Source organism: Mauremys reevesii, linkage group 3 (assembly GCF_016161935.1).
Source record: "Mauremys reevesii isolate NIE-2019 linkage group 3, ASM1616193v1, whole genome shotgun sequence".
Classification (NCBI taxonomy): Eukaryota; Metazoa; Chordata; order Testudines; family Geoemydidae; genus Mauremys; species Mauremys reevesii.
In genome coordinates, this window is record NC_052625.1 from 146,918,500 (window position 1) to 146,946,301 (window position 27,802).

A 27,802-nucleotide genomic window follows, 5' to 3' on the forward strand; every position below is an offset into this window, starting at 1 on the left:
TTGTTGCACCAAGACAAAACAATGTAACAAATACTCTGAAATAGGAAAAATCCTTAAATATTTAACATGTAAATACTAAACTAGGCGACCTGCAGCAGGCTCCCAAGAAGTGAGCCCTTTGTCGTTATGTTCTTGGCATTTCTGGGCCTTGACTGCAAAAACTCCTTCTTCTCAACTGCCATCACCTCTTGGCTTTAAGCTGCATCTAGCTGGCTTTTATAATCCTGCAGATTCCAAACAGATTGGTGTCTACTTTCTCAGCATGTTTTTCTCACCAAAACTGCCAGTCTCTTTCTGATTTTTCTTTCTATCCTAGCTGGGCCGTTCTACCCACCTGCAATGAGTAAACAAAATTAGACACTATCATCAGAGTTCCTCTGGAGACCCTGTGGTAGCTGCATGACTTCCCAGAGATTGTCTGGCTGGGTACTGTAAATTCATTCTCTCTGGTAAACTGTCAGAAAGGACTGGAATGCTCCAGTGTCTTTTATACCCATATTTTCTACTTTTGCCACTTAATGATGGGGCATGCGTCCAGTTACAAAGTTATACAGGGAAAAAATAACTCATGGCAGTATTACCATGTAAATTGCATGGGGCATATTCTGCCTTTCACAGGGTAATTTCCATTAAAACAGGGGGTCTCTAACTGGGGGTCGTGACCTGTCAGTTTCCACCCCAACCCCCACTTCACCTCCAGCATTTATAATAGTGTTAAATTAAAAACACTCTTTTTTTATATTTATAAGGGAGGGTTGCATTCAGAGGCTTGCTGTGTGAAAGGGGTCACCAGTACAATAGTTTGAGAACCACTGCATTAAAATGAATCTCCTATATGACCATATTGTAAACATATTTTATCTCTTTATCTATAAATTGTCTGGAAAACCCTTAGCGCAGACACAGCAAGCTGCACTTCTTTGATGTTCAGCAGTCAAAAGTTCCTTATTCATGCTTGTAAAACATCTGAAATGTTATATAATCCACATCATAGCCAGCTAGGGTGCTGGTCAATGTAAACCATTACAATCAATATTTAAACAAAATTGGGTCAAGTAACCAGCTGGTCAAAATGGCTACGGAAAAGAGAAACTAAGAAAGGAAGAGTTGTTCAGAAAGGGCAGGGCTGCCCAGAGGATTCAGGGGGCCTGGGGCAAAGCAATTTTGGGAGCCCCATCCATAAAAAAAAGTTTCAATACTATAGAATACTATATTCTCATGGGGCCCCTGCAGGGCCCGGGGCCTGGGGCAAATTGCCCCACTTGCCCCCCCTCTCCCCCGGGGCAGCCCTGAGAAAGAGAAGATAAAATGTCAGGGATTGACTGATCTAATTAAGACCTTGCACTGAGTCCCGAAAAGCTACTAGGGTTTTGGTTATTGATGTAATGGTGGTACTAGCTTGTGTCTAATGAACAGTTGTGACAATATGAGAGCAGAGCTCAATGGGCTGAAAGAGATCCTGAGCAAAGCACAATATCCTAGTGCCAGTCATATATTTGCATAGATCGGTGAGTGTACTGAATGAGCACTCTGTCAGTGGCCACACTGATTCCTTTGGCATGCCCACAAGCAAACTGGGAAGTGGAAAGTGAAACCAGACAAAATTACGCGATGCCAAAATAGAAAGAAGCTCCTGCTTTGTGCTTTCATACCCCAGGATCTCTCCAGAGCTGCTCTGGAAATGCACATGAGAAGAGGCACTCAGTGATTTTCAGATACCTGTCATATTTTCTCTAGCCCGTTTCTGTGGCAGGCACATTTTCTGTCATTAGCTGGTTTGCCAATAGCCAGCTTAACACTTCTAAGAGAGAGAATGCTGAACTGGAGCAACATATCCTGGAGCTGCAGGATGCCCTTCAGCATGACCCTGTTTGCATTGCGCTAGTCCAGCAAAGTGTTGCTGACTTACAGTCTCTTGCATTCATTATGTATCAATGGCAAACAAATAATAAAACAATTTTCATCTTACTGCTGACACAAATCTATAAGCTGCTGCATGCAATCAGTTCTCAGACTATGTGTCACCTGACAAAAGTTCCTCATAAACAGGGGCCGATTCAGGAACCTAACAGAGAGCCTGAAAGCATGGTATTGCTAAGCCACCATGTGGGTTTCTCAGACTAACTTTTCTCGGTTTACCAAGCCTTCTCAAATAACCTTTGGCTGCAAACTGAACATTTATAACGTGGGTGACGTAAAGGACAAACTTCATGGGAACGATTACCCACTTGCCAGGAATCCCAGGGACTGCACCTAATTTGCATTTTTAATTGTGTAGCCATTCCAAAACAAAGAAAGCAAACCAGAGTCAAAATAGGTTGTACCTTCCCTGAAAGGTAGATTTTAATAAGACTGAATATTTGTATCCGATTATCTTGATTCCCTGTCCCTAACTATGCAATGTCAGTCACTCCTGCAAAGAAAATCATTTTTTGACATGTAACCTGTCCTTCCCCTATTATGAGCTGCATTACTATCTTAAGGATAGTGAAGGTGGCCTTGCTGCATGTTACCAAAAAGCTGATTGTGTGGTATTCTCTAACCTTTGTGGAGGCAGGAGGTATCTGAAACGTCACAAGATTTCTAGCCCAATTTTGCATACACAAGAAGCATATGAACTTTGGGGTACTTATCCAAACTGAACTTCCGAAGCTTAAGAGGTGTTGCTTTCAAATGCTGCCTCTTGGGATCATCACAAGCCCCATAGTGATATTAGGTCTTTTTCCCCCAAACACAATTTACCCAGTGTTCTGTAATACAGGATAATAGGTTTAATCCTTAAAACCCCTTTCGCTCAAGAATATCACATTTTAACACAAGCTATGGATTTAAATATATTCTATGATCAACAGATTTTGAGGTGGTCTTGTTTATTACCACATACAACAATTCTGAGTATATCGCCATGTAAATTGCAGTTTTACATACAATGACAATAATTTGCCTTCAAAGAGTAAATAGCAGGGTACTTACAGAAAACCATGGCACTCAGCTATGTAGTCCCTGCTCAGCAAAACTCTCACTGATGTCAAAAGGGAGTTTTAAATGAAAAAGGATTTTAAGAGTAAACCACAAATAAATAGATAATAGTTGCCTTTCATTTGTATGGAAGTTGTCTGACCATTGTAGAAATAAGAGTTAAGACTAAAATTAATAATAAATAGATCTATAAATTATAGTAATGATATACAGAAAAATACCAAGTGTCAAGATTTTCATTTCGAACACTGTTATTATTGTAGTGCTTTTACAATGGATTGGCCTGAAACTTGGCTATTGTGAGGGGAATGTGCTCGTTGAGGAAATTAGCTTTTAATCTTGTTTTGTTTGTTAAACTTGGCAATCATGGGAGTCTAAAAAGTCTTAATTAAAGTCAGTTGGGATATTAAGAGGCAAATAATAGGACAAGAAGTCAAACAAGCTGGAGGAGAGAAAACAGGAAGGCAAAGGGGAACTTTCAAACAGTTATGCTAGACGACTCTGACTGACATTAATGGGAGTCACATGAGCACTGCTTTGAAAAAATGCAGGAGAGAAGAAAATACATCACATCATTTAAAAAAATTCTGCAGACTTCCAAACTAACCCATTCATTTAGTGGAAAACAAGGAGGATGTGGGTTCTATGAAGTTGTTGGACAGTATCTCTGCTGTAATTTATTAAAAGGAAGGTTTATTTTACCTCAGTTATGTATGTTGTATGTTAAATATTGTGCCAATGTGTGGCTGTGCTTCTGAAACCATGCAGAAATCTCATGATTGTGTTGCACATTCAAAATGTAGCCCAGGTTTGTGGAAAAATTAATGGGCCTTTTGGCTGAATCTTAGCCTTGTTTCTAAGTAAACTTGAGGACTCAGACGAAAATTGGGATTTATGCCCAAACAAATCCTAAATACAAACTACAATATAGGATTATGATCCCCTGTGAACCAAAATCAACGAGCATCACTGAGTTAGCAGAGCATTTGCTAAGTAAGGCTTGAATCAATTCAAACACATTACTCTTATTTCATAATATACAATGGATAAGATGTGTGAGAGAAGCAGGAGTAAAACCATGTCTCCACCACAAAGACTGTGGTTATCTACTCCATTAGAGGTCTTGCAAACAAGCTACTTAATCTCTCTGTCTTCCTAACATGTAAAATGAGCTTAATAATACAGATTTGGGGCCCAATCCTGTAAACCTTTATGGCGTGTTCTGAAGCCCTTTGACATCAAGGGGTTGTTGGGTGCTACCAAATCCACAGCCTTGAAAAATGGATCACAGACTGTGAAATCTGGTTTCCCCCATGTAAACTGGGGGAGGGGGGAGGGGCAGTGCTTCTGTGCTGCCTGCAGAGCTGGGTGGCCGGAAGGCGGTGGCTGCTGGCCAGGCACCTAGCCCAGAAGGCAGCACCACCACCAGCAGCAGTGCAGAAGTAAGGGTGGCATGGTATGGTATTGCCACTCTTACCTTCTCTGCGCTGCTGGCATCAGCACTGCCTTCAGAACTGGGTTCTTAGCCAGCAGCTGCCACCCTCTGGCCACCAGCTCTGAACGGAGTGCAGAAGTAAGGGTGGCAATACCGCCACTCCCCTACAATAGCTTTGCGACTGCCCCTGGCGACCAACTTTTGGGTCAGGACTCCCACGGTTACAACATCATGACATTTACGATTTTTAAAATGCTATGACTGTGAAATTTACCAAAATGGACCATGAGTTTGGTAGGCCCCTATCAGTGGGATTCTAGGACTCCCTTTGAAGTTAATGGGACTATTCAAGTGAATGTGGCTTAGTCACATGAGTATGGGTTGAAGGACTACATTGTTAATTAGTTGGGCACTCTGCATGTAGATCTGGGAATTACTCTGGTTTTATTCAACTTTTCAATTTACTCTGCATTACTAGACTAAACAGGCTGTTCTTGGAGCAAAGAAATGCCTAAAACTACAGTGTTTTTTACCTTTTCCATATTACTTGGCTTTGTTCATGCTCTAGTGTAGTGTCAATCTTGGAATCCAACCAAGCAAAAGTAGGTGTCCTACTTTTTGCTGCTGGAATTCTGGTCATACTGTGGCCACAGCTATACATTTAGCACCCAGAGCAATGTCTCAGTATTTATTTATACATTTATAGTATTTATTTCAATATTTTAAAAATTAAATTACAAGGCTAAAAAAGAAAAAGTGGATTTTTTCCCCAAACATCAGCATAAAATGTTGGATAAAGAAAAGAGAGAATTATTCTCTATAGGATAAATTGAAAGCAAATAAAGAGTGAATCATAACATTATCAAAGCATGAATGCTTCCATATTTGGTGGTCTCTCTGCATGCAATAATATTAAAAAGAAAAATATGGGAGTTTGTCTGATTTTAAGAACAGGGTTGTTATTATCTGTGTTGCAAGTACAGCCACTCATTCTTGTGCCAATAAATTTTTTTTCAAAACACTGTTTAGTACTAGAGTAATTATATGAAAAGGCAAATATTAATGCTTTTAGATAGATGGATCTGGTTGGTTAATAAGTTTCTGCTGTGCAAAAATACATAGCCTTATTTTTTTTCCTTTCCTGTAAAGTAATGTAACAGGAGCTACCTGATCTAGTGGTACTGGGTAAAAGTAAACTGGTACCAAGCATTTACTGAGAATGCTGCTCCTAAAAAGTCCTATCCCAGCATCTGGGATATGGCACTATCTATCTTGTAATCCTATCATCTGTCCTCACTCTGCTTCGGCAAGGCCAGTACATCTATTGGTTTTATGATCTCCAATTAAAGAATACCAGAGGAAGTGAAGGAGGAGGGGCAGTTCTGTGGTTGTGGCACATGATGGAGCGCAACAGACTTATGGACAGATCTTTAAAAGTATTTAAATGTCTTAAAATACAGATAGGTGCATAAGATTTTCCATTGTACTCAATGTGAGTTAGGCACCTGTGTGCTTTTGAAAATATTGTTAGGTGCCTATCTGCATCTTTAGGCATTTAAATACCTTTTTAAAATCTGGTCCTTGATCTTTCTGTGCCTTACTTCCCTCCTCTGTAAACTGGGGGCAGAAATACTTACCTTCCTCACAAGTAGGGTGACCAGATGTCCCGATTTTATAGAGACAGTCCAGATATTTGGGGCTTTGTCTTCTATAGGAGCCTATTACCCACCACCACCTGTCACGATTTTTCACACTTGCTGTCTGGTCACCCTACTCACAAGGGTGAATGAGGCTTAACTCATATTTTACCAAATTCTTTAATGAATATCCAGTCTCTGGCAGAACTGACCAGGGTTAAATAATCTGTCTCCAGAATGGCAAACATCTGCCCTTCTAAACTCTGGCGGGACTTAACCTCCAATCTTTCCCAGATTTCTATGCTGGCTCCAATTTCATGGGACGCTCGTACACTATAAGAAAACAAAGAAAGAGAATGGATGGTGCAGGCTACTGGCAAAGTTTTATACAGCTTTTCACTTCAAGTCCACAGCAGTAATGACTGCATGTTTTTACCATCAGATGGCTGGTTGGTGGCTTGGTAAAGAGGGACTTTTGATCTGTGAGTCTAGTTGCTACTAGAAAGGCGACAAAACTATCACAGCTGTTGACATTAATTGGCAACCTTGTGGGCAGTTTCAGAGGTAACTTTGACCATGCAACCTAATCATTCTCTTAATGTAGCAATTGTGTGGATTTATAGAATAAATGTTTTGCATTGAATCAATTTCTTAATAGGGGAGGTCCAACCCAAAATCCTGGGTCAGAGAACCTCAGAGCTTTGGGGAGAATTGGGTCTTGATCCCAGCTTTGTGGCTTAGACTCATCTCTATAATATGTCGTTCAATCATTTTAGAACAGCTCTGTTTTAGAAACTGGGCTCAACTGCTTTAGAAGATTTTTTTTCAAAAACAAAATAAATATCCCTTAAAGCAGAGACTGTGTCCCTTGTAATGGTGAAAAGAGAGGACTTGGTTGTAATGGGAGTCTTTATTGAAGCTGCTGGACATACACACCCTCTGTAGCATCCTGGCCCTCTTCACAGGGGTGAATTTCATCAGGGCTGAGAACAGTAGCCTCTTCTGCACAGCTTCATGAATGAGAAGTTTGCCTAAATCCTGGCCTGGATTATGCAGTCATGGAATGGATTACTGACTACCCAAGTCAGTTTTTGTGTGTGTGTCTAAGAGCTGTTTGACAGAGTTATAAGCTCTGGGGATCAAGCCCAGCTCACTGCAGGCTCACTGCCTGATTATCGATCGATTGACTGAGGCATCATCCACAACACTAAGCGAATACACAACAGACAACACATTTGAATGATATTAGTTTAGCTTGGGCATATTATAAAACCAGGTTTTGGTCATCTGAAGTGTGCAATATTGCCCTGAAATGTAAACTTACATTTTTAAAAAAAAAGAGAAAAATCACGAAAACGTGGTATTGGGGTAAATTCTGTTAGAGAGGTTGCCATTTCAATAGCTGACCCAAAAGCTCCATTTCTATTGAAAAGTTCTTAAAGTATTTAATCATTTTTGGTTAAAGTCTGAACCCATTTGACTTCTGTTTCAAAGCTCCCTTTTAGACAACAGTGTAATGCAGACAGATGATTCAACAACCTTCATTATGGCTGTCTCTGTTTGCCATCTAGTTTGATTTATGTGTTACCTCTTCCAGATTGTAGCCATATAGTTCCCCTCACACCCATATGCAAATTAGAGAAAATAGAAGGATGCAGTATGGTGTAGTGAGGCAGGATGTCAAGACACAGTAAACTTTTTAAAAACAACATCAAATGAAAGGCCTTAGCGTAATGAAAAGGAATCTTGTGGTGACAGTAAAGGATTCTGACATATGTCCTTTATCCATGTGAACAAAAATACTTAGTCTGAAAAGCCCATGGAGATCTGTGAGACCAGTTTCAAGATGGGGAAAAAATCCTTCCAGAAAATAAGCAAATAAGCTGTTTGCACTGTAACAAATGCCTACAGTACTGACATGAATTATGAAATTGCTGGCTGTGACTCATCAGCCTTAATAAACGGAATAAACTGGAAATGGAGCAAATCCTTTTTCTCGTAGGAAAACTGCTTGATTTTGCATTTTTCCTCAGAAAAAGGGCTTCTACTGAACAAACCTGTCTGTCATCGTATTGTTATCCAATGGAAAGGAGAGAGACATTCATTGTTAGGGAAAGAAGATGGGAGACTGGGGTTTTGTGAAACTTTGAGAACTTTGCAGAAAGCTTTAAAAGAACTGTGAGGTTTTTTTGTAAAATTTATTTGGATTTCCCCCCAAAATCTTAAATTTCAAATCTACATTTCTCTTCTCTGCCTGCAGAGAAGTATTCAGAAGACTGCAACAAAAAGCAAGGTTCCCCCCTCTTACTGATAGAGGACAGATGTCCATCATTCGTAAAATGATCATCTCATGTGCAGCCAATTGCTCCCTTGTTGGCAAGTTTCAGCAGAGTGGCCAAGGACAGAGTAGTCTTTACTGTGATGGGGTGTACAAACACCTCACTGGCTGAGGGGGTGGGGGGAAGGGTTAATGGTTTGCTGCCCCTCGCCCCCAAAATGGGCTATAGCTGGCTCTGCCTTTTAGCATGTGGCAATTAAGATACTGCAATGGTAAAATTCAGATGAGTTTACCAGGAGATCTGGTGCCCACAGCCACGAGTGCTATCCTGTAGATGCCATCTCAAAGGCCCTGTGCTAAAGTGACCCAGCCTACACTGCGGGTTACGCACTGACTTTCCCCAACTCAGCATGCTGCTCCTGAGTCAGCCAGCTGAGTCAGGGATAACTTATGAAACAAGAATCTCTCCATCCTCCTCAGGGCTGAGTGCACTGCACTGACAGCCATGTCAGTCTATTCTAGTGCAGAAAGTGAAGTGATATTTATTTAAAAGACTGACCTAAAAACTCCATTTGAGATTATGCTGTTTTCAAGGCTGTCCTGGTTCAGAGGAAAAAAGGAGCCAGGGATGCACATTCACATTGTTAGGGTAATTATCAGATTGAAATGGCCATTTGCTTTTCTGTGGTCTGATTGTTGTATTTTTCATTTTTCCCCTTACAAAACAGCAGCAGCAAAAGATGAGTTCAATTCCAAGAGCACAGTTATATGTCTTCATACTATTTATGGTGTGCATAGTGGAAAACAAATACATCACTCACTAATGCTAACATTTGTCTGGCCTCAAAGTACAGATAGTAGATAGAGTGGGTGGACCTCACCAGTATGACAGAACACAAATTATAGAAGAATTACTAAGAAAGTCACAGAAGAGCAAGGGAGTGAATAAATATGGTCAGAAAAACATACCTTCTTCCCCATTACTGATTCCACATAGCCCAAACCTGGTTGTACTTATCAGTAGCAATAAGCCTTTTCAGAGCACATTGAGAGATGTGTTTTAGTTCAAAAAGTCATTCACTGATGACTTCCAATGCATCAGAATAATTCTGTTCATGACCATAAAGGTCTATCAGTCTAGGGCAACACCAGCAAGCTAGTCTTCATTAATCCAAGTATACGGAGCAAGTTGAGTACTGGGAGAAAACCAAAAACCAAGCTGTTACTTACTCTGAACCATTAGTGTGTAATTTTAAGGCCACATAAAGTCATCGATTTTCAAGCTGGTCTCCTCTTTGAATTTAACACTGGCAGCACAGAGGGCAAGGGGCAACACTAGAAAAGACAAAGGTAGATAGGGCCTGACCTGAAGCCCATTGAAGCAAACAGAAAGTCTCCTATTGATGGATTTTGGATCAGGTCCATAAATAGCAAGGAACAGATACAAATACAGAATATTCTGTATAGGTACTTGCCATGTTATATCTTGGGTTTTGGGGAAATCATCTGTTAAATTGCAGCACCGGAAAAGCACTTGTGTATCACAACAGTTGCAAACTGTGTGTGTGGAGGAGAAAGAGGCAGGGGCTGAGGCATATGACTTATTTGTTCCCAAAAGAAAGACTTACACTAAAATAAACGTTTTCAATAGAGTCATCCAATATTCGCTATCTTTTTGCTGAAGCAGAATATGGAGCGCCTCCATGAAAGGGCCTGGAGGTTAAATCAACTATTCTTAGTCAAATACCTAGGAATTAAACCTTCCGGTTGCTTCTGTACACAGCAAATCTGTCCTTCAGTTTTCCCTTGGGTTTAATACCTCATGCCAGATGATTTCTTTGCACTTTGTACTTCTAAAAAAACCCAAGCAAATAAAAAAAAAGATTATTGAATGTTAGATGTGCAGTTTTGCTAGGACTCATGTAGCTTGCTCAGCTCTACAAATTAGTTTTCCAGAATAGTTTCTGAGATACAAAGTAACATTCACGTTGATATATGAGCCTCCAGTACAGCAGTGAGCACCCAGAATGGCTTGTGACACAGCTATTTTAAAAACTCATGTTTTGAAACATATTTTTATTTGCTACATTCATGGAGGAAGATATTCAGCTTAACATTTGGTGCCTGGCAATGGGACACCTAGAAAGCAGGTTCTGTTTCCAAAGAAACGATGGGAGTAGACTTCTGCTTTACTTCTGGACCTTACTTTAAACTAGTTGATACTGGGCTTTTGTTTAATTTTCATTAAATTTCAAATATTACAAGGATTGCTTTAAAATTATTTTTGTATGGAAAGATGAGCAGTTTGGATGATTTATTCTAAAAGTTTTTGTTTACCAACATGTAGCTTACCTGTAGCATATGGCCCAGATAATTTCATAGGTAACCTGGAAGGAGCGAAATAGTTTTCACAGTCCAAGTGCACAATGGTGAAGAATGATATACACTTCGGGCTGTACTCATATCAATGGCAGGACTCCCAATCCATCCCTAATTTGAAGCCAATTCTCCATAGTGCTGAGCACTTCTGTGCAGGATTTGGTCTTTGAAGAGGTGAAGCTCCAACATATCAAATCAAACGAAGATCTTCAGGACCAGAGAAGAGCACTTCTGGGTTTCCCACACAACCTGTGTTATGCTAACATGAACGCTCCCCTGCAATGTTTGCAGACAGATGTTCAAAGTTTGAAAAAAAATTTACTTTAGCACACAAAGTACCATAACTTTTGAAAACAGTGCTAGTTCCTGACTTCTGAGTTCACTAAATAATCAAGGACAAAGAGATGAATGGGTTAAAGAGAGGGAAGAACAAAATGGAAAAATATATAGCCAATGCCAACCAAACCCACAAATGTAATGTCTCCTGTGTAATAATAATAATTTTAAAAAAGCCGGTAGAGAGGGAGAGCTGCAGTGGTAACAGCAGGGACAAGGCATTCCCTTTAATTGCAGTGTGTGACTGTGTATGAACTCAAACCACCCTAAAAAGGTTCAGTCTTCAGGACATCCAACTTAGCCATAATCTCTTCCTGCCCATAGTCTTCAGGATGTGACCTTTTTATTTCCTGTTGGCTTGTTTCTAGATTCTGGGGGGAGGTACAGGGGAGCATTCTCCCCTCACACTCTGAACACACTGTGCTGGGCAAGGGTCTCTGCACTCAAGGGAATGCAATGGCTGCTTCTTCTACACACCCTGAGGGACAAATGACCTCAGAAGAGGAGGTGGGACTGGTTTTTTTTGCACCAGCCAGCAGAGTTGGCAGACCACAGAGAGGGTACCAGGCTATACCATCCTAAAGGATGATGCTGGTTGCAGGCTCCTGCTGGAGTAGCACACCTCTGCATACAGACCTTGCAGGCCACAGCCTTAAAAGCACAATCCAGCCCTGAAAACTGAGACTGCCTGTGTCCAAGGGACAGATTTCCAAAGGGATTTAGCTGCTTAGTGGGACTTTCAAATCTGCCTTAACCGGTTAGGCCCTAACTCTCATTGATTTCAACTGAAATCAATGAGAGTTAGTTGCCTCCTAACTCACTTCAGCACATTTGAAAATCCCTCGACACCTATCTTGATCTTTAGGTGCCTAAATATCTTTGAAAATCTGGCCCTAAGGCTTCAATCCTCAGTTGTTTCTAACTCCCTGATTCTGGAGTTGGTGAGGAGCAGGCTTGGCTCTTGGCATAATTTAGAGTAGCCCCGAGGCTCCTATCACTATGCTGCAATGGAACATCCTCCAGCTGGCAGTCGCTGGAGTGCAGCAGTGCCCCAGCCATGTATCCATCTGCTCTGGCAAGTCTCCTACTTTGGAGCTGCAGGATTGGTATAGGAACTGGCTACACTGGCCCCTCACTAAGAGAGGACTCCCTCATAATTTTCTTTTAAATACATGTCTTTGCTTGTGAAAGTTGGCAGCTGGAGGACACGGGAAACTGAACACCTCTTTCCGCCTGCCGATTCGATCACAAGTAACAAGGAGGACAGGTCCTTAAAGGATAGGTGCAGCTCAGCTCTCCTGCTGCTGGGTCTTGGCCCCTTTAAGACTAAGGATTCTGGGATTTTTAATCTCTCTACTCTTCCTCCACCACTTCTCTCCAATGGATTATGTGAGGCTAGGCAACTGATCCCTCTGTGGAGGATAAGAACATAAGAACGGCCATACCGGGTCAGACCAAAGGTCCATCTAGCCCAGTATCTGTCTACCAATAGTGGCCAATGGCAGGTGCCCCAGAGGGAGTGAACCTAACAGGCAATGATCAAGTGATCTCTCTCCTGCCATCCATCTCCATCCTCTGACGAACAGAGGCTAGGGACACCATTCCTTACCCATCCTGGCTAATAGCCATTTATGGACTTAACCACCATGAATTTATCCAGTTTTAAACACTGTTATAGTCCTAGCCTTCACAACCTCCTCAGGTAAGGAGTTCCACAAGTTGACTGTGCGCTGCATGAAGAAGAACTTCCTTTTGTCGGCTGGGGCTACCAACAAGTGACGGATTTGCCTTTGCCTTAAAGAGAGACCAAAGTGGAGACCAAAAACTGGAGTGCTGGGCCATGCATGCTCTTAAAGAGCCAGCTTGCCATGCTGCAGTACTTCAGAGACATCTCTCACAGGGATCTCTTGTTCTAGGGGGACCACCTTTTGGGTGAAAGGATAGTTAAATTTCCAAGCCATTTAAATCCTTGGCTTCTCTGCTGATACTGCCAACAAGGTAACAACTGTGATGTGATGTAGTTTCCCTGCAATCTGATCTCCTCTCCACTAGTTACTACACTGAGATGAGACCACCAGTTCATTTCACACAGGCCACTGACTAGCTCATCATATGATAACATGTTTCAGGCGTTTAGCTGGATTACATCCTCAAATCTGTATCAGAGGGGTAGCCGTGTTAGTCTGGATCTGTAAAAGCAGCAAAGAATCCTGTGGCGTCTTGCATCCGACAAAGAGGGTATTCACCCACGAAAGCTCATGCTCCAAAACGTCTGTTAGTCTATATGGTGCCACAGGATTCAAATCTGTAGTAACACACTCACCATGTCTGTTACTATTCCCAGGAGAGAGAGAGAGAGTGTAATTTTTTTTTGGAGGGGGTGGGAAGGTAAGCCATTCATTTTTGCAAACCCAACTGTTTATAAGTCAGTAGAAATACTGAGCGCAAGACTCAAAGTAAACAAACTGTGCTTTAAATTGTGCTTATCACCATCTCTTGTCAGAGCTGAGGTGTACTTGTTTACTTACTGTGAGTGTTACTGTGCTTTTAAAAATGTTTTGACTCACAGCAGCAACAGATTACAAAAATTTAAATGTTATTTGCCAGAGAAGTGCCATTCACACTCAGTGTGACAGAAATAACCAAAAAAATGGTAGATTCTCGAAGGTCAGAACTTCCCTACGGGACCAAATCAAGTGTATTTTTAGGTTTTATAATACTTAATGGTATCAGTTTGTAAGTGTAGAAATCTAGTTCCTACCATGTTGGTTTAGAAGGTTGATTAATTCAATAAAACTCAACAAGATCTTTTCCCATGCACAATCCTTTCTATCAATACAGTATTTTTGCTCATGATAAAGTCCCTATAAAACAGATTGAGGTTAGATTTTTTTTTCTGCTGCTGAATCATCTGCCCATTTGGAAATATTGAACTAATGAGAATACCAGTAAACTTGAGTTCTGTTTTATAGATATATCCATTCTTCCCACCACACATGCATACAATTTTGATATATGAAAGCAATACCAGCCATGAGATGAAAACTGTCTATGAGGAACTATTCATCATGTTGGCTGTTTGCCTGTAGTCATGGTTATTTTGATTAATGTTGCTAGAAGTCCCAAGGATTAGAGAAGTTTAAAACGTTTTTCAGTTTCATTAAACCCTTTTTGCCAAATATATTTTGATCATCTAGTTCTCCCTAAAACCTTAACAAAGATGATGAAGTTTTCTAGAGGTATGTTCAAAGGAGAATGTCTCAGTTTCGAAAAAGTTATACACAATATTCATGATGTGTGCCATTCACATAGAGACAGGTCCTCACCTGGTTTAAATGAGCATAGCTCTGCTGATTTCAATGGGGCTGTGCAAACTTACATCAGTATATGTAATAGCATAGTTGGATGGGCTCTGTGCTCTTTTGCAGTGGAGAGTTGAGATCATTTCAGGAGAATGGGGCTTGAAAATAGATCTCAGTTAAGTGTAATGGCAGCAGGTAGGAAAGATGGGGACATAATGGGCAGAGCTCCTGAAGAGAGAATGACCTCCTTGACCATTATAGGAGATATGTTCTGGGTTCCTTAGCAAGCAAAGTTGGGAATCTGGCCAGTTGCTTCAAGAAGGCTTTGAAGATGGAAGGGATAATAAAAATTAAAACCATGAGGAAAATCTTTGCATGTCCAAATGGATAATGTAGAAGTAACCATTTACCCTGGAAATAAAAACACCATGAAAGGTTCTGATGCCTATTCACAGCTTAAATACAACCATTTCCCAACTATTTAGTAATGGGTGTATCTCAATGGAAGTCTTTGACACCAGTACTCCATAATCTGTGCTGGTCACCTTTTGGGATCTGAGTGTGGTTTAGGGTTTCTGACCCATAAAAGACTTTGGACCTACCTATTTGAAAATTGGCCTCATTCCCTGTGCTACACTGAAATAGATGAGTGGAAGCATTTCTTGATCTTGATTCCCCTAACTATAACAGAGAAGGGGCAGAGAATGGGATATAATTTTGGGGACGAAATCAAAGATTTGTGGGAGAAAGCAGGAATAACTTCTCTGGCAGGTTGGTGGTGGCTGCTTTTTGTTGGGGAGGAGAGGTGGAGTTTCCAAATGGCTGCCTTTAAGCTGCTCAGACTTTAGAGGTTGCCACAACAGAAATGGGTTAGTAGGCAAAATGTTGGTGAGGTGCTCAAAGGTGAAAAATAAATACAATGGTTCTGCACTGCTTACATGGACAATGCCATCCTATGTGTCTACAATTGTAAATAGAAAACACTTGACCAGCAGCTGTCACTAGTACTCCAGCTACAAGTATATCTAAATACACACACTTCATGGTTTTAGCCATCTGATACACTGCAGAGCAATATATGTCCTGCATAGACACACATAGATGTGTACATTTTAGTACTAAAAAAATCCTGCTGAACCAATTTGAGAAAACCTGATGTAGAAAACAAATGAAAGAAAGACAAGTGGAGAAATAAATGGTAGCTGGAGACAAAAGAAAATCTTTCAGAAAGCTTTGGAAATGTGTGTGGAAAATCTGATTTGGTTGATTTTCTTTTTTTCTGTTCTTTCTTAAATGAACTGTATTCAATGTTAAGCTGATCATGCAAGATATATGCAGAGAAGTGAGGGTTCCAATACACTGGTGAGAATGGAAGCATGATTCCTATAATACCTAGTGCCTGTCAGGACTTAAGGTCATGAAAAAACAGAGTTTATGTAACAAAGGCGTAGAGAAAGGATAGGAAAACTTGATGCGTTTGAATGTCAAAGGCTAGAGATATTGAAAGCTTAGATGTTGCAATTGTTTGTTTTGGAAAGTACAAAGTATTGAGTCTAGAGAAAACCTTAAAGATTATATCTCTCTGAAATAAAAAGTATTTTCTTACCCCTTGACATTATTATAACAATGTGATCATTAAATGATGTATTCTGTAATTAGAGTTTGACCTTAACTCCTAAATAGAGCTATTATTTCCAATGACCTTGTTCTTCATTAAGTTTTACAGGTCAGCAGTGAACTAATAGGCAGCTTCCTGCTAATTAATCCTATTTAGCTAAAGAACTGTTAGCCTGCATTATCTTATCTCTGTTAAAAGGAAGTTTTTTCAGGCTTGGCACCAGATTACTACAATGAATGACAACTCCCCATCCCCCTAACACTGCATTGATGTGAAGGCAGAAGAGTAGAAAACCAGCTGAAGTACACCAATGCCATCTTGTCCATCAGAGAGCTCCTTAACACGCTGAACTGTCACAGTCATTCCAATACCCTGGCGGCTTTGCACTCACCCTAAATACACCTGGTCAGGCTGGAAATGTCATTGTGATTGGACTTGCCAGAGCCAAGGGGTCATTTCAAAAGACCAGCTAGTGCTGAAGACTCCAAGCAGGTACATTTGCAGATGGCAGAGCTGGATGAAACTAATTGCTTATTTTTGTATATGGTGCTCATTTTTACTTCTATTAGTCCCCTAACAGAATTGAAATCCAATGTGAGGCAAGGAGGAGCCTCTAGCAGGAGAGTACTTACTGAGATTTAATGGCTTGCTCTAATTATGGAGTCTCATTGGCCACTCCTTTACAACAAGTTTTGAAATTATTGGTGTTACATCAGTGCAATGGAGTTGGGGGGAAAAGAAGTCATAGTACTCACTTTCTAGATCAGGTGGTAGAAATGCAATGGGACAGGAAGCACTTGTCAATGCAATGTGGCGTGTGGGATATATACGTTTCTGATTTTTGTTTGCCTTTCACTAGCCAGCAGACCTTCTCTTTTGTTCCAGTATGACCTCAGGTAAGTCTGTAACATGCAGGATGTACCTGAAGACAGAGCATATATTAGGTCAGAGGAAAGAGATGTTTATAAAGGACCTCTATTTCTATTGATGCTTAAGCGTCAAAAGTTAATTAAGAAGTTATGTCTATGAAAAGTCAGTATTTAAAAGGCTAATTACCTAGTGTCTGTTTTCAAAGGCCCCCAAAGAAACTATTGTGTTGGTGAAATAAATCATGCTTTTGGTTTTGCCAGGGGAGCATGGGCACCACTGTGTTCATTTCACCTGAGCTAGCTGAAATAGTCCCTCTGTGCCGTACATACATCACTCTGTATAGTGCTTTGGGATTTATAGCTGTTTTCTGAGTGTGTTTGTTTGTGTCTCCAGGGCCTGGTGCAATTTATAGCACTATTCCTCCTCCCCCCAGTCACACTGGTTAATTTTTACAGTGAAGGCCTGAGAGATGCTGCTTCCGTCACTAGCTGCAGGGTGAGTACAGTAGTGGCAGCTGATGAAAGGAAGCTTGCTCGTTATATCAAGGGTGAGGAGGGCAGGAACAAGGAAGGCAGCATAGATTAAAGAGTTATGTCAAATCACCTACTTAGAATGTTCAGAAGCCTGAGTCTCTGTTCTAGGGTGTTGAGCCCTCTTGGTATAATGGTTGCCATTAAAGAATAAATATTTGTGGTGTATATATCTCCCTATAATTAGAATAGGAAATGTCTCTTGTGGTTCAGATACTGTGATAAACTTTTTAATGGTGATCACTGTGATTGTACCTTATGCAAAAGAAATAGTCTTCATACTGGCATACATGGGGATCTCTGCCACCAAAAGAAGCAGGATGAAGGGAAACCAGGCAGTTATTAAGCAGGAAAAAAGTAAATTGGGGCATCATCTCCAGTAAAAGGCCCACCATCTGCTTTTCTTCATCAGCTCCTCATGCCATGACAGTGTTGTGTAATTTTACCCATACATAAAGACAAGTCCCTTAATTGTGTAGTTAAGCAGGATGAATAAGCTAATGATTCTTTTGATGTGAAGTTAAGCATAGCAAAAGTCTGTTTGTAAAATGACACATTAAATTATAGGTTCCTTGTGATTCATTATTAACATTATTTAAAGTATTCAAATGTAGCATAAAGAGCAGCATTTCACTGGCAGAGGAGACAAATTATAAGATGAACAATAAGTCTCTCTCTTTACCTTTTAAATTAAAATTGGACTGAAGAACTGTAGGAAGTCCCATTTTATTATAGAAGGATAAAACCACTTATACCAGGAAAAGAGCCAAAAGAATAAAAATCAGAGAGGCATGAAGAAATGTGAGCAATCTCCACTACCATGTGACTTTAATTTGCCTGGCCTATGTTTAAGGATTGCAATGTGGTCCTGATTAGTAGAGACAGAGGAATTATGTACCACACTTAAGAACCGTGTGGAGTGTGTCTGGAGATGAAAAGGAAGAGTCAAGTCTGTTCTGGAAAGACTAAGGAATAATCTGAGGAGAGAATGGTTTCCACATTTAAAATGGTGCGCTAGGGAAGGAAGAATGTATGTTCTTCCAGCTTTGGAGCCTTGCTTTCCTGCTCTAATTGTTGGGGAAAGCTCTCTAAAGCTGCTTTCTTAATCAGTTCCTTAGCTAAAAACACTGAAATTCAAAAACAATACATTTGGTAAAATAAATAAATAAACTTACTAAAGAAATTACCAGCAATTACATGTTGTGAGGAAGTTACCTCCCCACCCAATTACAGCACTGCACAATTGGCTAGATACATTCCCCCCACCCTCTGCTTTTTTTAGGCCACTGCTGGATACCAGTTTGTTGGCCCACGGGTTTGATATGGCATCATCATGTGTCATAGTATAATATATGCCATATTTCTTTTTTAATCTCAAGAGACTGAGGCCAGGTATATGCCCTGCGATTACTAGGGTTGCATGAGGAACAAAATCTGAAGGGATTTACACACACACCTCTCTCTTTTTGGCAAGCTTTTCAATGTTTTTAAAATACAATCTCAGTTTTTGTATTATTGAACATGTATATTGTAACAGTGCTTAGAGGCTTTGAGGCCCCAATGTGCTAGGCACTGTATAAACAAGCAATTAACTTTTGTGATGCCCAATAAAAATATCCTTTTATTCGCTAACATGCCCCCTTTTTCATGCTTGGATATTTTAACTTGACTGCAGAGAAAGCAATAAGGTCACTTCTGCACAGTAAACTTCTTCAGTAGGCTTTTGCTGAACAATCTGTTTTGGAACTCTTGTGCGTCTAAATGATGCATAAACCCCCCAAGCCTTTAGTCACTAAAGGCACAAGTTAATCTTAATTTTGTTCTTCATTTCGCAAACCAGCAATAGTCTCATGCCTGGTAAAGTGGGATGATCTGGTTTAATGGTTCTTTGGCAGCTGTGACACAGAGACAAGAGGAAATGGATAGCTGATCTCTGGCACATGTAGCTCTTTGGAACAGGGCCATAACTTCCTAATACCAAATGGGTTTGGGATTACAGTTTATGAGAATCAAAATGGCTAAATCACATCTAGTCTGTTTTTGACGCATTACTTCAATTTGATCTTCAGTACTGAGTAATGCTGACTAAACCTACTTTTTGTGAGTTCACTGGGTGTCAAAGGACATTTGAGACCATAGGGCTTTAGCTGGTGAACATATAAGCAATCAGAGAAAGCTACTGTAAGTAACTATAAGCATTATAAGGACCCTTGAAGTGCCTCCCTTCCCTCCCCAACCACGTGGCCTTTGGGAAAGGACCCAGCAATTTCTCAGAGCAATTAAGTGCAATAAAATATACTGTGGATACTTATCATCCTAAAATGATAGACATGTATAACCCGTTTCAAGTGAAAGCACCATGTTGTGTAATTAGCACAAAAGAATAATGCAGATCTCCTTCCGTGTTGTGAAATACCCATTTAGATGGCTGGTGGGAGGTCCAGGAGCAGCAGCTGGCATGGGAAGTCTTTTTAGGAGAGGTCGCAAAGAGCCAAGCGGTACCATGGAGGCACCAGGCCTCTTCACAGATTGTTCTGCACTCCAGTGGATCCCTGTGATAGCTGGGGGCTGAACCCTCCTTCTGCATGGAGGACAAATTCTGCACTGCCCCAGGGAGGGAATCTAATGGAGTTTGCTGATACCTATCTAGATTCTTCTGCATACGGTGTGTCCTGTGGCAAATTCCTCTATTACTCTAGTGCCAGTGAGAGCAGAATTTGGCAGGTGCAGTATAGCTGATGGCTTTCCTTGAAAAGCTACATTAGGACACAATGTCTTATGAGCATTATATTATTTGTAATTTGAACTGAAAATGAAACAAATCATTATATTATTACACTGATGTCTGAGAATCCTTGGGAGTTAGTTCTGAGAGGCAAGATTGATTCCCCATAAGAGAAGTAGGAGGAGGTGGAGTAACAGTATTGATCTACTTTATTGTATTCTTCAGGTTTCATCCCTTTACCTGACAGAACTATGGCCTTTGTGGCTGCAATTTCAGGTATTATAGAAATGGGCTGAAGGGGAAGCAGTATTCAGAGCTGAATTCAGATTAAGTTTAGGCTAGGACTCAGGACAGGATTAAGTTTAGGACAGTGTTAGATTAGGAGTCAAGGCTGAACTAAAGTTCAAGTTCAGTGCTGAAATTTCACAAACATTGCTCAACAGTTTGACTCAGAATTATGTGTGGTGTAAACCATGGGAGATCAGCTGTTGTTACAAGATTTCCATGGGGAACATCCAAGTCAGATCTGGAAAAAGGCCCTTCCCAGTTTGGCTCCAGCTCAGAATTGAAACCATACATTGGATTTAGATTTTGGGATTGAGGTCTGAGACACCATGACTGATCCCTCAAGTTTGAGGATAGATAGAAAAGTATGGAGCCAAGGTCCCAGTTGGGGTCCACCTCTAACATATTTGTGGAAATAAAGTGGGAAATAATAAATAAAAACATTCTGATATTTAGAAAAGCATTATACAAAATCAGTGTAGCCAATATTAAATAGACTTAAAAGCTATTAGATCTCAGAAGATAAATCTCAGAAGGTAATTCTAGCCATGGAATTATTACTTTATGGAGGTGCTTCTAGTGGGGTCCCATAAGATTCTGTTCTTGATCCAATATTATGCAATATCTTTATTAATTATCTGGAAGAAAATATAAAATAACTGCAGGTAAAATGTAAAGGTGACACAAAAATTCGTGGAGTGGTAAATAATGGTGGAGAGAGGTCAGTCATGCTTACCAATCTGAATTGCTCGGTAAGGTGGGCTCATTTGAACAACACAGTCAAATGTAAGGTTTGATATCTAGAAATGAATAATGTAAGTCATACTTATAAGATGGGGGACAACTGCATCCTGTAATGCTGTGACACTGAAAAGGGTGGTGGGGTCATGGAAGATATGAATATGAACTAACAGTGCAAAGCTATAGTGAAGAGGGAAAATTCAATCCATGGATGCATAAGTGGGGTGATATCAAGGACTAGGGAGATGGTTCTACCTCTTTATATGGAATTACTGGAATACTATGTACAGTTTTGGTGTCCAACTTCAAAAAGGAAACTGAAAAAATGGAAAGGTTCAGAAAAGAGCTACAAGAATGATGTGAGGTCTGGAAAACATGCCTTATGGTGAAAGACTAAAGTTCAATCTATTAAGTTTATTTAAGAGAAGGTAAAAAGGTGACGATCAAAACCTGTATGTTCCTAAATGGGAAGAGATTTCTGATAGTAGAGAACTTTTTAATCTAACAGAATAAAATACAACAAAATCCATGGTTGGAAGGTGAAACAAGATATATTCAGACAGGAAATAATAATAATAACAATAATTAATTAATTAACAATACCTAGCTCTTATATAGGATTTTTCATCAGTAGATCTCAAAGCGCTTTACAAAGATCATTATCCCAATTTTACAGATGGGGAAACTGAGTCACAGAGTGTGAAATTGACTTGCCCAGTGTCACCCAGCAGGCCATCGCTTGAAGCTATTAAGTCAAGACTGGATGTTTCACTAAAAGATATGCTCCAGCTCAGTCAGAAGTTATTGGGCTTGATGCAGGAATTATTGGGTGAAATTCTATGGCCTGTGTTATGAGGAGGTCAAACTAGATTATGATGATGGTCTCTTATGACCTTAAAAATGTATTAATCCATGAATTTGTTTTTGTTTGAATGAACAGTAAACCCAGTTTCGTTGTCAGATTTCATGATGTATTTTGACCCTAGATACACTAGCTAGTTCAGGGTTCCAAAACAAGACAGCTTGTTTAGATCTTAAATTGATGGGTTTCTGCAGTTCTGCTGGTTTAAAAGCAGAACAACACTTAGATATACTGGAGTATTCCCATATGAGCTTAGTGCATTGTAGGATAAACAAAAGATGGAAAAATAAAATCTGCAAATACCCTATCAGTCATATGCATATGGAGCTACGTAAAAGTATGACTCATGAAACATTGCAACTCTGTCTTCTTATGTGGGTAGAACTGAAATATTAAACTCTGTCACATACACATGGAAAATGTAGTCTTAAGGAAAGTCCTCTCCCAATTATTGAGTTTGAATTTTAGGACAGTTTATTTTACTCACACTCAAGTGATACAGTGACTTTTTTTTTAGGTAGTAGATTACATGGGAATCCATCATATTATAGGACCTAAAGAGTTTTTATTCCTTTATGGCTTCTCTACACTCCTGTCAACTGAGATTAGCTTAGAGAGCAACATGAGCATCCCCATCCTTTAGTCCAGTGAACACTCTCATCAAATAAAATAGGAATAAGTCCCATAAAAAGTCCTGATAAGTTCAAGTGTCAGTGGGCGCTCAGTGGAGAATGAAATATTCTCAAACCTCCTACCTAATGTATAGGGCCCTACCAAATTCAGTCCATTTTGGTCAATTTCACAGTCATAGGATTTAAAAAATCATGAATTTCATGATTTCAGCTATTTAAATCTGAAATGTCATGGTGTTGTGGGGGGGTTGCAGTACAGCTATCCTTACTTCTGTGCTGCTGCAGGAGGTGGGCTGCCTTCAGAGCTGGGCAGATGGAGAGTGGTGGCTGCCGACCAGGAGCCCAGCTCTGAAGGCAGAGCCACCTCTTGTAGCAGCACAGACGTAAGGATGGCATGGCCTGGTATGGCCACACTTACTTCTGCGCTGCTGCCTGCAGAGCTGGGCCCTCAGTCAGCAGACACCACTCTCTGGCTGTCCAGGTCTAAAGGCAGCAGCGCAGAAGTAGGGATGGCATGATATGGTATTGCCACCCTTACTTCTGCACTTCTGCTGGCGGGGTGCTGCCTTCACAGCTGGGTGCTCAGCCAACATTCGCCGCTCTCCAGCCACCCAGCTCTGAAGGCAGCGCAGAAGTGAGGGTGGCAATACCATAAGCACCTTAAAATAACCTTGCACCCCCCCTGCAACTCCCTTTTGGGTCAGGACTCCCAATATGAGAAACCCTGATCTTTCCCGTGAAATTTGTATAGTATTGGTAAAAGCACACGAAAGACCAGATTTCGTAGGGGGAAACCAGATTTCATGGTCTGTGACTTTTTTCACGGCCGTGAATTTGGTAGGGCCCTACTAATGTATTTACTACAAGGAAATTGTGTTACATTCTAGCAAAAAATATTAGGAGGCTTTAAGATGTCTAGTGCATAGCAATGTTTCACTAGATATCTAGCAGACAGAAAATATTATAAGCACAATATTTTGGCCAACATGTGAGTTGAAATGTTGTTCTTACTGCCACTGTTTCTCATATGAAGTAAACCAATACAGCAATCTATGCTAATGTATTGTATATTCATCCATCTGAAAACTGCACCAATAACCTCTTGATGCACATCCTGGTACAGTTTATTGCTATTAGCGTAGGGAGCATATAGTCTCAATTTCATTTTTTTAAAACAAATTTTTTAAAAAGAAAAAAAATGTGTGTGCGCATATCCTCTTTCCACTATGAAAAACAGTACTTAGTAAAAGGATAAGAAGAAAGGGGAAAAAGGGGCTGGGGAGAGGTACTAAAAATCACCTTTTCCTTACAGCTGTGAATGTATTTAGTGTTTTATTTTCTAACTCTTCCTATCAATTTTAGGGTTCCCTATACTACTTTTCCACTCCTTCTATCCTTGGTAAGAGAGAAGGTTATTAGCCTAATTATTTATTAGTAATGTTAATATTTATTATTATTTGTATTACATTAGCACCTGAAGACCCTGAACAGATTAGGGAGCCATTGTGCTAGGCACTGTAAAGACATATAGTAAAGACAGTCTTTGTCCTGAAGAGAGAACATATTCTTATTTCAGACAAGATGTAACAGGTGGGTTAAACAAAGAGGACACAGGCGTGGGGCAGGAGTTGATACAAACATATTAAATCAGATATAATCTGGAAAAAAATAGTGAATTCTAAAATTAAGGAGAGAGAATTTTATTAACTTCCTCCATCTTTTACATAATGGTGCAGAGTGAAAAGTTCACAACAAAGACTCTCTATATAAATATACACATGTGTAGAAATGATATTTTTATTATTTGTATTGTGATAGCACACAAAGAACCCAATGAACACTGGGGCCTAATTGTGCCAGGCACTGTACAGACACACAGAAAACATGGCACCTGCCCTCAAGAAGTTACAATCCAAATACCTCTTCATGCTACCAGTGGTTCTCAAACTGTGGGTCAGGACCCCAAAGTGGGTCGTGACCCCGTTTTAATGGGATCACCAGCACTGGCGTTAGATTTGCTGGGGCCTGGGCTTTGGGCCACCCACCCAGGGCTGAGGCCCTCAAGCTTTGCCACCCCCCACCTGGGGCTTGCTTCGGCTTTGGCCCCTCTCCCCTGCCCGCCAGGGGCGGTGGGGCTCATGTGGGCTCAGGCTTCAGTCCCCCGTCCCGGGGTCAGGAAGTAATTTTTGTTGAGAAGCAGGTTGCAGTGCAATGAAGTCTGAGAACCCCTGTGCTATACAAATAATGTATTTGAATAGTATATTAGCCTCATATTGTACTTCTCTAATACACTGATAAAATACTCTCAACTGGATTATTGTCCACATTGACTGATTTAAAAAAACCACCTTCTTCAGGTAAATGTATCTGTAATTAAAATGATAGAGATGTATGCTCATGACTTAAATTACTGTTCATAATAATTGTGATGTTAGCAATGTCAGTCATAACTGAGATGACCTATGTAACCTATGCAAATGTTTCCAAATTTCCAGCAATATAATTAGCCTAAATTAAGTTAATTGTCACTATTCTTGACCATTTCAGCTCATTTAAAGAAACATAATAGAATGCAGTTTCACAAACTGTATATTATCTAATTGCAAATATTAGAGATTTTAACGGATATTTTTCCACGCTAATGCTTATACATACTCATGTATATATATACTTCTAGGCTTGGTTGCTCATTCAGTTTGGACAGGGCTATAACAGCATACATACTGAAGCAGACCAGTAGTCCCATCTTGCTCAGTATCCTGCCTTTAGAAGTGGCCTATTTCAGATTCTTTGGGGGGGGGGGGGTGGAAAACAATGAACCACACATCTACTAGCCATCTTTAGAATACTATAGGGAGAGAGATGTGAAAGGAATTTCTTACTGATCCAAATAGTGCTCAATTTGTACCCTGAAGCATGAAGGTGTCCCCTTGTAATATTTTTTAATCAACAACTATAACTGCAAATGTTATTCTTCTGTGTATAAACAGCTAATGTTTTCCCCATTGTTTTGAGTGAATGAGGGAATAAACTGCAGGTACCATACAATAAGAAAGGCATTATGAACTAAGGGCATTGACAAGCATTGGACTATAACAAATAAAAGGCATTTAAATGGAAGCCCCCTTAATAATATTCACCTTTTCTTGAAATGACAGCAATATGTTTAAACTTTTACAACCAATTTTTATTTTATTTCGCAGTACTGCTGTTGGCCATGTAAAATCTTTCAACTTCTTTCAAATTCCATAATCAAGTAAAAAAAAATCTGAGCAGACTGACCGCAGTTTCTCTAAATTACCAGACTTGCTGGGAATAATCCAGCAGGCCCTTTTCAAATGCCACCCTGGTACAGAAATTATTCCATATATAGTTTTGGAAAGTGAATTTGCAATTACACAGAGACCATATACACTTGCATAAGCATGCACACATAGGTAAGCTATACTGAATATAGGGGGAGGGATAACTCAGTGGTTTGAGCATTAGCCTGCTAAACTCAGAATTGTGAGTTTAATCCTTGAGGGGGCCACTTAGGGATCGGGGACAAAATCAGTACTTGGTCCTGCTAGTGAAGGCAGGGGGCTGGACTCAATGACCTTTCAAAGTCCCTTCTAGTTCTAGGAGATAGGATATCTCCATTAATTAATTAAAAATATGGTATGTTCTCAGCCTATTTTGTGCTCGAAAAGGTGGGATTGGGTTGAGCTAGAAGTACTTCCTTACCACAGGCCAGAAGAGCTGGTTCCCTTCTGGGAGTAGAGGTTGGCAGCTTGACTCTGTCTGTAAAAATGTCCTACATAAGCCTAGAACTCTGAGGAATGGTATATAAATGAAATTAAACTGGTATTTCTACTGAGGTCTGTCTGTAGGACATACAGTGAAAGACACTGAGAGTTTCAGAAGTTTGCAGGAGGTAGACCTGGGGTTTGGAGCTAACCAATTTAAGAAGGGGGGTACTATTTGCAAAAAAATGGGACCCAGATCCAGGTTAGGATTTCTGCTACCCCCACCACCAAAAAACAAAACAAAAAACCCAAACAAACAAACTAAGGTTGGATCCAGGGTTTGGCTACATCTCACCCTACTATCTCATTCCATGCACGCTTCTGTAACGGTGATTAGAAATGTCAGCGGGCCAGAAGTGTGGTCTGTTAGGGTTAATGCTAATGTCCCACTTGGGTCCACCAAGCTACAAAATCAATGGCGCTTTGTTGAAAATAAATGTCGTTTTGTGACGAGTATAAATGTGATGCGGCTAGTTCCCCTTTGCGGCTCCCCTCCCCCAGCACCTTGCCCAGCAGCAGCCAGGAAAAGGAGCTGCCAGCAGACGCGTTCTCCTCAGGGGCCAAGCACGATGCCCTGTAGCGGGGATAACAATGTCGCGTTTGCTGAGCAGGGCTCGTCCCGGGTGCCTCGGAGAGAAAGGCGTTCTCAGGGACCCGGGGTGTGGGTGCACGGTGCCCAGCGGCCGGCAGGGGGAGGCATTGCCCCACAGCTGGGCCCCCGCTGTCCCGGGCGAGAGCAGAAGGGATGGGGGTTACTGCCGCTGGCCTTTCCATTTGCCTCGATCAGCTCGTCTCCGTCTGCCCCTTGGAGGGCCCGGACGGGTGTTAATAAGCTCCCCAGCCACTGTTCTATGGAAGGGCCTGCACATCTGGGGCGGCCCAGAGTGCAATCAGTATGGCAGCAAAGGCGGGCTTGTGTGCGTGGCTTTGTTCTCCTCGGCAAAGGGCTTACAGGCTAATGGGATTCCTCACCTCCGCACGGAGCTCTCCTTCCCCAGGGAGGGGCCCCAGAAACAGTGGGTGCGTGTCTGGTGGGGAAGGGGGGGGAACAGCCCCTATCCCCGGCCATCACTGTTCGTAGCGTTCGCTAGGATAACTGGCCACGGGCCGCCCCATCTCCTCGCCTCTTCCGAAGCCTTGAAGCAGAGAAGCCGGGAGCCACCTCCCTGTGCTGAAGGCGGAAACCCTTCAGCTTGCATGGAGGAGCCGCGCTGTGCGATCTTTCGCCCGGTGCTAATATCGTAAGAGCGACGAACCTGCCCCGGGGCTGAGCGGCTGCAAATAGCCGGCCCTTCGGTGCGCGGGTGTCCCCACCCCCGCTGCAGCCCGTGAGCGCACAGAGCTCATTCACATGGAGCTGGCGCGGCCCCGCCTATCCACGCTCGTCCAATTGGCTCCTCGCCCT

At 41.1% G+C, this 27,802-nt stretch overlaps 1 long non-coding RNA gene across 2 annotated transcripts; it reads right to left on the minus strand.

Moving 5' to 3' along the window:
* LOC120400271 lies at positions 1 to 27,702 on the minus strand. Of its 2 annotated transcripts, XR_005595662.1 has the most exons (6): positions 26,336 to 27,702; positions 16,720 to 16,886; positions 10,077 to 10,182; positions 9,560 to 9,664; positions 6,264 to 6,384; positions 1 to 334 (listed from the first exon to the last, which is right to left on the minus strand). It is a non-coding gene; the product is annotated as an uncharacterized LOC120400271 (long non-coding RNA). The 2 variants fall into 2 exon arrangements; XR_005595663.1 differs by lacking the exons at positions 9,560 to 9,664; positions 10,077 to 10,182.
* Between the last annotated feature and the right edge of the window lie 100 nt (positions 27,703 to 27,802).